Raw genomic sequence first — 12,324 nt, 5'->3', positions numbered from 1 at the left:
AGGCCTGGTGGTGATGAAATCTCTGAGTGCTTGCTTGTTCACAAAAGATTTTATTTTTCCTTCGCTTATAAAGCTTAGTTTGGCTGGATGTAAAATTCTGGGTTGAAAGTTTTTTTCTTTAAGGATGTTGAATATTGGCCCCCACTCTCTTCTGGCTTGTAGGGTTTCTACTGAGAGATCTGCTGTGAGTCTGATGGGCTTCCCTTTATGGGTAACCTGGTGGTTTTTTTAATCCAGATGCTTTCACTCTGCAGCCTGGGAACAGCTCTGGGCTCTTCCAGAGATGAGGGGCAGGGCAATCTCTTCACCGTCCATCCTAATTCCTCTACAGGGATATTGCAGGAGGGCAGTGTCAGCTTCTGCATCCTCCCTAGCCTCTCATTTCCCAAGAGAGATGGGGTGTGGGGGTGCTGTTAGCCTCTCTTCTCCCCCAAGTCTCCCCCTTACCCCCACCACTGCCTTCCCATCTCAACGCAGGTACAGCTCACCTGGCTCTGCAGCTTGCCTGGGCCGACAGGTTCTCAGCACACAGCACCACCTGGGATGGCTGCCAGGCTGCCTCCCCGGGGCAGGTATGTGGGGTCTGGCTGCTGTGTCCAGTGTGGGGCTCCCCTTTGCTCCAGGCTTCTCGGCTGCCTCCCGCCCCCCAGGTCAGGTACACTATTCTCTTCTCTATTTGCTCCAGGAAACTTTGAGCCTGTAACCCCTCCGGGCCTGCAGGGCCATAACACAGACCCCAGGAGTGTTCATTGAACAGCTCGACCTATCCTGGGGCCAGCAGCACATGCAGAACTTGACATATGAGGTGAGGCCTGGGGAGCAGTGTCCAGGCAGGGAACCCCCACATGGCTCCACATGCTGCAGGAGTGCCCTGCTCTGGGACTGTGTGGTCTTGAGTTCCAGTGCTTGTGGGACCCTGGGCAACTCACTTCCCTGCTGTGCTCCTTGGTTTTCTCACCTGTGAAATAGGCACAATACTCCCTTCCTACCTGGGATGTGGTGAGGGCTCTGGAAGACAAGAAAAGCATGTTTCCAGCATAAGATGCTGGAAACAGATGGGGAAGGAGGTGGGTGCTAGTGGGCTTCTCAGGAGGGGGCGGAAGGAGATCGGGAGCTCAGGTTCATGGAGGCATCAGGGACAAGGTCTCCTCCAGCATTACTACCTGACAAGCTCCTCATGGGGCCGAGCACTATTCTGAAGAGCCTTGGGCAGGAACTCACCCATGGAGAACTGGGGAGAACTGGCCCTGGAAGCCCCCTCCTCTTCTGGCCCTTCCATCCGGGTTTCTGGGGCTCTTAGGCCCATCCCCCTAAGTGCTCACAGCAGAAATCCTGCCATGGTCAGTGTGCAGTGTCTCACGCCTGTAATCCCACCACTTTGGGAGGCTGAGACAGGGAATCATCTGAAGTCAGGAGTTCGAGACCAGCCTGGCCAACATGGTGAAACGCTGTCTCTACTAAGAATACAAAAAATTAGCTGGGCATCTCTAGTCTTGGCTATCTGGGAGGCTGAGGTGGGAGAATCACTTGCACCTGGGAGGTGGAGGTTGCAGTGAGCCGAGATTGTGCCACTGCACTCCAGCTTGGGCTACAGAGCAAGACTCTGTCTCAAAAAAAAAGAAAATCCTGCACCAGAGTGTAAGGGAGTGCTGTGGCTGATGAGGGCTCTGACGGTGGTTTCCTGGCACATGTTCTTGCTAGGTGAGGGTCTCCACCTGCAGCTGGCCATGGGTATTCTCTTATGTGATGAGCCCCTGACACATGGGCCCTCTCATTCCAGAGGCATCGGCCATCTCAGCCAGACAAGATCATCATGGAGGCCATGCTGGAACACGTCCTCAGGGCCTCTTGTGCCCGGCAGAGCTTCTGGGGAGAAGTACAGACTGACTACGCACACTGGCTGTGGCACTCCCTCCACTTGGGGATCTGTGACCTGCCCAGGGTGAGTCTGCCCTGGGGAAAGGGGCAGCTGGAGGACCAGGAACCCGTGATGATGGGGTGGTCCCCACAGAAGGCAGGGGTGTGAGCGAGGCAGCCAGATGCCAGTATGATGGCTCTTCCATTTGCCTGCTGGGTGAGTGGGCAGGGCACATCTCCTCTCTGAGCTTCTGGTGTTTCATCTGAGGAATGGAGCAGCAGCAGGTTCCAGGATGTAGGGTGATGACAGTTAAGAGAGATGTGATGCAGGAATGCTCAGACTTCATGCCTGGCAAAGAAGTTAGCATTGCTGTTGTCATGACTGCCTCAGAAGAGAGGTGTTGGGACCCTTTTTCCTCAACCCCTTTCCCCTCCTCGTGTTGGTAGCTGGTTCATTGGTTCTTTTATCCACCCACCCATCCATTCATTCACCCATCCTTCCTTCCTCCTTCCCATCTTCCATCCATCCCACTATTTCTGCCGTCCCACCCTCCCACCCTCACTCCCTCGCATCCACCCATCTCTCATCATCCATCTACCATCCACCATGCATCCCAGGGACCCACACTCTTCTGTAAAGCGACACAGCAAATATTTTAGGCTTTATGAACCATCCAGTCTGTTTCAACTACCAACTCCACCACCGTGAAAACAGCTATGGATGATATGTAAGTGAATGCATATGGCTGTATTCCAGTAAACGTATTTGTAAGAGTTGGCAGTGAGCCAGATTCAGCGCTGAACCATCGTTTCCCACCCCTTATCTATTCCTCTGTTCATTCAGAAAACATGTATGTGTTTTACCTATACCAGGTTGTCTTCTAGGTTCAGGGACTGGGTAGTGAAAGAGACAGCCCAGGTGCCGGCCTCCTGGGTAGTGCATTCCAGTGGGGCCAGGAAGATACAGCAAACTAGAGCTGTTTGGTCTGTGGTCAGGGCATGGTAAATGCTGTGCAGGGAGGAAGCAGGTAGGGGGGCAGGGTGATGGAAAAGGGGCCTTACTGGTGAGGGTGAGCCCTGCAGAGGGAAGGTGCCTGAGGCAGGACTTTGTCTTGAGGACCACGGGGCAGCTGTTATGGAGGGAGTGAGGGAGGTGAGGTTGGGAAGACAAAACAGTCCACGGGCCATGCCAGAGTCCAGCATCTCTTAAGTGCAGGGGACAATGTCTGATTTTTTTTTTTTTTTTTTTTCCCCCGAGACCAATGGTTTCACTCTGTCACCCAGGCTGCTGGAGTGCAGTGGTGCGATCTCAGTTCACTGTAACTTCCGCCTCCCAGGTTCAAGGAATTCTGCCTCAGCCTCCCTGAGTAGCTGAGATTATAGTCGAGTGCCACCATGCCTGGCTAATTTTTGTATTTTTAGTAGTGATGGGGTTTCACCATGTTGGTCAGGCTGGTCTTGAACTCCTGACCTCGTGATCCACCCATCTCGGCCTCCCAAAGTGCTGGGATTACAGGTGTGAGCCACCGCGGCGGCCCTGATTTGCGTTTCTTGGAGGTTAGCTGGGGCAGGGGCAGGCATGGAGGCTGGTAGGTGACAGCTCCTGCGATATTCTGGGTGCAGGGGATGGTGAGAAGCAGCGCTTACCGCCCAACCCTCCCCACCCACCTCCGTGCCTGTCTGAGGCCCAGACTCTTTCATCCTAGGCCCTCTTGATCTCCGGGGAGCACATCCTGGGACAGGGTGGGCTCCTGCTGCACCCCCACTGCCAGCTGGGCCTGGCCCCAGCCCCATACCACAGTCTGCACCTCAGCCTGACCCTCCAAAACCACAGCATATCTCATTCACCTGACTTCTCCGGGGAGCTGGAGGTGGCTGGCCAGGACCAGGCTGACAGTCCCTGGGGAAGATGCCTGGACTTTCCTCCCATTCCTCCCTGGCCAGCAGGTCCTCATTGCTGGGGCGGCCCCACCACCTAGTGGCCACCTGAGGAACTACAGACAAGCACCCTGGATGGGGGCAGAGCATCACTCTGGGTGCAGGGAACACCTGCTGAACCCCAGGCTAGGCCTGGCGCCAAGACAAAGCAGCTCCTCCACCGGCCCAACAACCAGCCCTTCCTATAATGGAGAGGTAGTGGCTGGGCTGCCCAAGTTTGAATCTGAGCCCAGCTGCCTCCTGGCACCTGAGTTTCCTCCCCTGTAAAATGGTTATAATAATTGCACTGGCCCTATCTGCAATGGTGTTACTATTGCAAAGATCACCTATGTTCATAGGCATAGATTGCTTAGAGCAGTGCCTGATGGAAAACTGCCACTAAGTATGTATTTGCTGTCATTAGCCATTATTGGCCCCATCTCCTCCCCTTCCTGCCTCCCAGCAGCCCTGGGAAGTAGGAAGGGGCAGAGTTTGCCTCCAATGCCTACTCTGCCCTGACCTGGCCAGGCGATCCCAGCAAGGAACCTCTCTGAACATCTGTTTCCTCATCTTGGATCAGGTATTTCATAGGGTGGTTTTTGGGGATCTGGATAGCAGTTCCCACTGCCTGCATAGCCAAAGCACATGACATAGCAGGTGCTCTCTGTTTCCATCGGCCTCCTCTGTCTCCCTGGCTGGGTGAACTTGACCTTGCGACTTTCCTTAGCTGAGCCTCAGTCTTCCCCACTGTCAAATAAGAACATCTAACATCTCCCTTGCAGAATTCTTAGGAGGAAAACAGACATTTGTACAACATCTGCACATAGTGGGTGCTTGTGAGAAGGGAATTCCCTCCCTTCTTGGCATCTGGAGCTGGATGAGGATGGCATTTGTGGGTTCATAGTCCAGCAGCTGTGGCCATTTCAAAGGAGCTTCTCCTTCCAAGCTTCTTGTTCTCTGAGACTGATGGTCACTTCCCGTTTCCCAGCCAGGCTCCTGGCTGCTCCCAGGTCTGTAAGCCCCATGCCTGATGGAACCAGATGCCTGGGAATGAGCCTGTGGTGGACACTCAGCAAGTGACTGGTCCTCTTGCTTCTCTGTCCCAGATTTATTTGGGAGAGCTGTGCCAGTGCCTCCTCATTGGCTCCATTCTGGGGTCTGTGGTCAGAAGCTTTCTCAGCCTTCTTTGTTACTCCCCACAACCCAGTGGCCCCAGGACAGATAAGGGACAGATTCAGGGAGGTCAGGCACTCTCCCAGGCTGCACAGAAGCATGTAGGGCCCCTCGCTCTTCAGTGATAGCCAGCGGGGCTGAGGCCGACTCTGTGTGGTCTGCAGACTGTCCCCTGCCCCCACCTGCCTGGCAGGGTCACACTGTGCTCTGTGAAATTCCACAGGAGTCCTAGGCTGTACCTTCTTACCAACTTGGATCTCCTCAGAGATCGATGTGCTTCTGCATGTTTAGTAAGTACGCTGCATTAAGTTCCAAGGGCTACTGTATTAAATTGCCACCAACCAGAAGGCTTAATGCAACAGACATGTTTGGCCTTACAGTTCTAGAGGCCAGAAGTCCAAAATCAAGTTGTCAGCAGGGCCACATTGCCTCTGAAAGTCCTAGGGAAGATCCTTCTGTACCATCTCTAGCTTCTGGTCGCTGCCGGCAATGCTTGGCTATGGTGGCATCGTGCCAGTCTCTGCCTCTGTCCCACATGGTGGCCTCCTGGGTGGTGTCTTCACGTGGCCTTCTCCTGGGAACAGCATTCAAAAAAAAAATGCTGAACAAAAAAACCCTATTTCCAAATAACACCACATTCACAGGTATGGTGGGTCACGACTTCAACATATGTGAGAAACCAAATTCAACCCATAACAGACACACGTACACACACACACATACACACAATCTCTTTTAAGTTCTTCTAAGTTTTGTGAACCACTGTTCTCTATGTTTTACAGACCTTGGAGCTGAGGCCCAGAGAGGGTGCCACCCTTACTGAAGGGTGCACTGCTTGTTAGCTGCAGTGTCTGGAGTAGAATACAGGGTAGCTGAGGCTCCTTTCCCCGCAGGTCTTCCTGCAGGCTTGTGTTCTCTTGGGGCCTTTGAGCCTCTCCCCCACCCCATTCTAGACACCTGTCCTGGTCCTGGTCCCTGCTATGCCCCAAGGATAGGTGCCTGCAGGGATTTAGGTAAACTGCTCAGTGCCTGGGGTGTTATGCCAGGTGTTACTGGCCATCTCCTTGAACTTGCTTAGACCTTTGCAGTGATTCCTATGCAAACTCGGAAAGCCTGGGCTGTTGGCAGAAACACTGGGGAACTGCGAATGTTAGAAACACAAGTGCCCGGGGTGCCCCCTCAAACTAACGAAATCAGAGTGTCTGGGTGGGGCCTGGGAAGCCATCTCTAAGTTGCCCTGTGGAGGTTGCTGCTGGGTTGGTTGGCTCCTAGATGGTTTTTTAATTTTTTATTTTTGGAGAAAGAGTCTCACTCTGTCACCAGGCGCCATCTTGGCTCACTGCAACCTCCGCCTCCCAGTTCAAGCGATTCTTCGGCTTAGCCTCTCAAGTAGCTACTACTACAGGTGTGTGCCACTACACCTGGCTAATTTTTTGTATTTTTAGTAGAGACAGCGTTTTACCAGGTTAGCCAGGACGGTCTCGAGCTCCTGACCCCGTGATCCATGATCCACCTGCCTGGGCCTCCGACAGTGCTGGGATTACAGGTGAGTCATCGTGCCCCACCCTGAGTATTCTCATAGGTGCTTTCTGTGATGAGGCACTGGGAGCCTTTCGGGAGGGATGTGTCACAGGGAACTTGGTGCTCTGGAGATTGGGTGTGGTTATTGTGCCTTCCCTTTGTTTCCTACAGGCCCGACTGCAGCCTCCTCAGCCAGCCCCTTCCTAAGCCTGGGCTGGCAGGAGACAGAGACTAGGGACAGACTCCACTCAGGACTTTACCCTCCTGCTCCCAGCTTCTCGGCTCCGAGGCTCAGCAGGTTGACCTACTGGGACGTGTCTTCACCTCAGCTTCTCAAAGCCTGGTCCAGTTGGAGGGAAATGTGGACAACAGGGAGGAGAAAGTGAGGCTGTCCATGTCCAGGGCCCCAAGCTGTCTCCAGGCTTCTGTGTCCCATGAGAAAAGTGAGTGGTGGCTGGGTCCCAGCTCAGCTCACTGGGTCATGGCCCCCATTGGCTCAAGAAAGGAGAGGGGTCTTGGTATTAAGATTTCAGACGTCAGGACTGGCCCAGGGGCTCACATCTATAATCCCAGCACTTTGGGAGGCCAAGACAGGAGGATCGCTTCAGCTCAGGGGTTTGAGACCAGCCTGGGCAACATAGTAAGACTCCCATCTCTACTTAAAGCCTGGTGGGGTGGTGCGCTCCTGTGTCCCAGCTGCGATGGTGCCACTGCACTCCTGCCTCAGTGACAGTGAGACCCTGTCTCAAAAAAAGGCTCAGGAAACCCTGTCAGGACTGCATGGCATCCCTCACTGACAGCCATGTGAGGTGAGGCTGCTGGGAAGGGTACAGAAGAGGCGGCTTCAGGTGGCTCAGCAGGTTGATTGAGGTGGTGCAGCTCCAGGTTCTCAAGTCCTAGGGCTTTGAGGCTTGGCCTGGGGCAGTAGGGAGCTACAGAAAGTGGTGGAGGAGGAGGAGGCAGCTGGAAATATCGGGGTGCCCCAACAGGTCCCCTTCTGGCTCCAGGGGGCAGAGAAGAGAGTGTGGTGCTGTGGACATGTGCCCATGGGCGGTCAGCAGAGGTAAAGGTCCTGTTCCAGGATGGCAGGCAGTCCTTCCAGCCCCTGGGATGCCTGACCTTGCAGGCTGCCAACCACAGCCTCCTGCTGGCTGTGTACGGCTGCCATGGGCTCCTGCTGGGCCATGTGGAGGTGAGAGGGGCTGGACTGGGACACAGGGAAGTGGTTACCATTCTCTCTCTGGGCAGAGGCCACAGTGCCAGGAACCCCGAGCACTTTGGGTCCATCTGTGCCCAGAAACCAGAGTACAGGCCCCAGGGTGAGACCCACACCTGCCGCTGGCACTGAGACCTTTTGTCTATTTCATTCCTATGTAGCCCCGAGGGAGTCCCAGCCTCTTCTCTGTCCTAACAGTCCAGGATTGCAGCAGTTGGCTCCCAGGTGCAAGCCTGGCTGAAAAAGAAGATTCAAGGCTTGGGTGCCTCTGTGAGAAAGTTCCAGCACCTGGTGGGTAGCACAGCGGGGAAGGATTGGGTGGAGAGCTCCCTTTGGCTTGGCTTGTAGCTCCCACTTGCTAGGCATCCCACCCTGGGCAGGAGGGTCTGGGGCTCTCTCTGCCCTGGACCTCACCCTGATTCTGCCTTGGCTGCCCTGCCCAGATACAGCCGGCAGGCACCCTGGATGACGTGGCAAGCCTCCTCCTTCAGCTGTCCCAGGCAGGGCTGGAGGCCATGCAGGTGAGTGGTCGGGCGGTCACCACCTTGTGGGGCCAGAGCCAGGCCAGGCAGGCACTGACCCAGCACTTGCCTCTTTACCTGGAGTGGCTGCAGGTGGAGCTGGAGCAGCTGTGGAATGAGCTGGAGTGTGAGTGTGGGAGGAGTCCAGGGGGAACCAGGGACAGCACCTAGTGTCCTCTTCCAGTCCCAGCGCCTTCACACGGGAGGGACTTGGCTGTCCTAGCACTATGTGACCCAGGGTGTTTAGTGGGGCTGCCCCATTGGCTGCTTGGTACGGACCACACTGTCAGACTTCTAGGAGGCAAGCAGGGCTTCAGCATAAACCACGTTTGTGCAAACAGTTCAGGTGCAGAGAGCCTCATATCACTTCTAGGCCTCCCCCAATCCAAGTTCCTAGACAAGCTATGAGCAGGCCATACACAGGCGGCTCGGGTCTGCTGTGACAAGTCACCCGCAATCTCCAGTGCCTGATGCTCTATTCCTTTTCCCCCACTCCCCCGCCATCTTTACCCCAGGAAGAGGCCCTGTCTCCTTGAGGCCTGGGCTGGGCCTCTGACCTGCCCAGAGGCCTCATGGTGGGTGTTGGCTGCCAGTTGCAGGGCCTCCTACCTGGAGGTGACACTGTGGCCCCTAATGGAGGAGTTGTGGGAGCAGGCAGAGGAGGCCATGTGGCGGCTGCAGACCTGGGTGCCCAGGACGCCAGGCAATAGGGGTCCCAGCCCCATCAGGGTGGCCCTGGGGGCCGTGAAAGGTGCCCTGGAGCTGGTGAGTCAGAGCAAGGATGGGGCTGTGGCTGGCAGTTGAGGATGACAGATACAGCTCTCACTGTCCCCTCCCTCTCCAGGTGGCCCACCAGATGCTGTCCTGGGCTGAGGCCACATTCTCATGGGCACAGAAGAGGCTCTGCAAACCCCTGCTGGACCTGTATGGCCTCACAGCCAGGTAACACAGGGTTGGGAGTGGCGCATCCAGCGTTCCTGCCACGTATCAGGCTCAATGCTGAATGCTTCGACATGCTCTGACTCACTGACTCCTCTGACCGCCCTTGCACAGAGGCTTCTTCACTCCCCATTTCACAGAAGAGGAAGCTGGAGTTTCTTCCTCACTCCATAGAGACCTCGTGAGCACGGTTCCAGTGCAGGCAGGATTTTAGGAGCTGCTTCGGAGGTGCGCAGTGGGCAAAGCTGAACCCTGCCTTCAGGAAGCTCAGTTTTTCTCAGAGACAGACGCGAAGCCCAAGAAATCATCAACAGCAGGGTATACACAGCTCCCTGCAGAGAGCCTGAGAGTCACCTCTTAAGCAGGCCATTCTGCTTTGTCACATTTCCTTTTGTTTTGTAATTATCTTTTTTTCCTTTTTTTTTTTGAGATGGAGTCTGGCTCTGTAGCCCAGGCTGGAATGCAGTGGTGTGATCTCGGCTCATTGCAACCTCCGCCTCCTGAGTTCAAAGGATTCTTCTGCCTCAGCCTTCCGAGTTGCTGGGACTACTGGTGCGTACACCACCGCACCTGGCTAAGTTTTTTTAGTTTTTAGTAGAGGCAGGGTTTTGTCACTACAGGCTGGTCTCAAACTCCTGACCTTAGGTAATGCACCCCCCGCCTTGGCCTTCCAAAGTGTTGGGATTACAGGCATGAGCCACCACACCCAGCCTGTTTTGTAATCTTTTAAACACACAAATCCCTTCTTTCTTGCAGGCCTTGCAGAAGCCGGCCAGAGGCTGGGTGTGGCCCACTGCTCATCATTTACCACCACTGAGCCAGACCTTAGGTGGCAAATGCTAGAGAAAGAACACTGTTGAGATGGTGGGTTGGGGATCCTATGGTGTGGCTATGGCCAGCTTTGAGGAGAAGGTAAAGTTCAAGCAAGAGCCATGGGGCCAGTGTGGAAACAGAGCTCCAGGTGGGGGTACCACTGCACAGAGGCCTGGGAGAGGGATGTGCCTGGCCTGTTTGTTTTTGAGATGGAGTCTCATTCGCTGTCACCCAGGCTGGAGTGCTGTGGTGTGATTTCAGCTCACTGCAACCTCGGTCTCTCAAATTCAAGTCATTCTCCTGCCTCAGCCTCCCAAGTGGCTAGGATTACAGGCATGCACTACCATACGTGGCTAATGTTTGTATTTTTAGTAGAGTCAGGGTTTCACCATATTAGCCAGGCTGGGCTCCAGAGACTTGGCCTCCCAAAGTTCTGGGATTACGGGCAAGCACCACCGTGCCTGGCCTGTTTTAATAGCAAGCTGTTTGGGCTGAAGCAGAATGTGAGTAAGGGAGAGTGGATGCATCTGGGAGGGACTGGGAGGTCCTGAGGCCGGGGCATGGCGGGGAGGACTCTGGCTTCTGCTCTGACCTAGGAAGGACATGATCACCCTTTCACTTCAAAAGGCCCCTTTGGTCCCTGTGTTGAGAACGCGGCAGTGGTGGATGGAAGTGGGGAACCAAGTCTACAGCAGGGGCCTGGGGACCCAGTATTCTTTTCCCTCCCAGGCATGAGACCCACCAGGAACCGGGCTCCAAGAAGGGAGGCAGCCCCCTTCTTCCATGCTGGTGGCCTCCCAGAGGGTCTGGACTCCAGCTCTGCCTCTAACTGGGATTACTCTGCATCAGCTCTGTGTGCCTCAGTTTCCCCAGCTGTAGAATAGGGACTAGACCCGCATCATGGGGAAAAGGCTCCAAGTAATACAAGTTCCTGCTCCTGCTGCTTTGCGGTCAGAATGTAGGCTGAGGAAGGGAAGAGCTCCCAGGGCGGGGCTTTGGCTTGGTTGAAGAATCACCTGTCTGGTTATTCGCCTACCTGATGAGTGGGATCTGGTGGGGGTGCCAAAAAATGGATTTAACTGGCAGGGAGGGCATTCAGGCTGCTTCCTGCCCCCAGCTGCAGGGCCTCTGGGCTCCCTAGAAGGTGAGTCCACCTGCCCCTGCACCCCGTCCAACGGCCCATCAACAACAAAGTGAGCAATGTTCCTCGTCCCACTCCACCCCCACATGAGCGGAGATCTCCCTGATCATTCAGATCTCACAGGCTTGACCCTACTCTACATATTGAGAAAGTTCCAGTCCTCCCCTCAACTGTAGATGTTTCCTAGACCTGTTAGTTGGGTACAGTGGCTCATGCCTGTAATCCCAGCACTTCGGGCAGATCACATGATGTCGGGAGTTCGAGACCAGCCTGGCCAACATGGTGAAACCCTGACTTTATTAAAAATACAAAAATTAGCTGGGCATGGCAGTGAGTGCATGTAGTTCCAGCTACTCTGGAGGCTGAGACAGGAGAATCACTTAAACCCAGGAGGCAGAGGTCTCAGTATAGAGGTACCACTATACTCGAGCCTGCGACACAGAATGAGATTCTGTCCCAGAAAACAAATCAAAACAATTTCCTACACCTTCCAGCTCCTGTCCTCGGCATCCCCACACACAGGCCCCATGCTGCCCAAGACCCAGGGGGCAGATCAGGCATGACATCAGATATCTATGTCCTCAAAATAGTGCAGGCTGTTTCTGTCCTGGCCTCAACCTCACCTCTGCCATCATGCCAGCCTCTGTGCTCCTCCACCTCATTATGGGATTTCCTAAAACAAGGACAGCCCCTCCCCAAGAGGCACCCACATGGTTCCATGGCACAGCTCTTCCTGCAGACCTGTGAGCTCCCCCTCTACAGCCAAAGGAAGCACGGCTTGGCCAGGCAGAGTGACTTGTCCTGTGCATTCCCTCTAGGAACTACTCAGTGGTGGTGACGCTGCTGCCACCTGGGGGTGACGTGGCCTGGGTGACTGGCTACCTGGTGGAGGAGAAGCTGCTGCGGCCACTCTGACAGCTATCCAGGCCCAACGTGCTGGCTGAGTTCTGCCAGCTCAGATGCCACCTGCTGCAGGGTCCCTGGGAGTGTGAATCCTGCCCCAGGCTGTGCCACCCTCCTCCCTGGGAGCCCCCTTCCCCATGGGCACAGCAGCAGGGCCATGCAGGGGCAGGTACTGTGGGGGCACAGGGAAGCCTGCAGAGGCTCGTGGCATCACAGTGCCAGGCCCAGAGCTTACTGGACTTCCCAAGGTCCTATGGGACTAGGGCTGAGGCTACACATTCTGCTTTTGTCCAGAACATAAGGCTTGGCCCAACAGAGGAGTA

This window comes from Cebus imitator, unplaced genomic scaffold (assembly GCF_001604975.1).
Source record: "Cebus imitator isolate Cc_AM_T3 unplaced genomic scaffold, Cebus_imitator-1.0 Scaffold146, whole genome shotgun sequence".
In the NCBI taxonomy this organism is placed as follows: Eukaryota; Metazoa; Chordata; class Mammalia; order Primates; family Cebidae; genus Cebus; species Cebus imitator.
Note: the sequence above shows the minus strand (reverse complement) of the source record.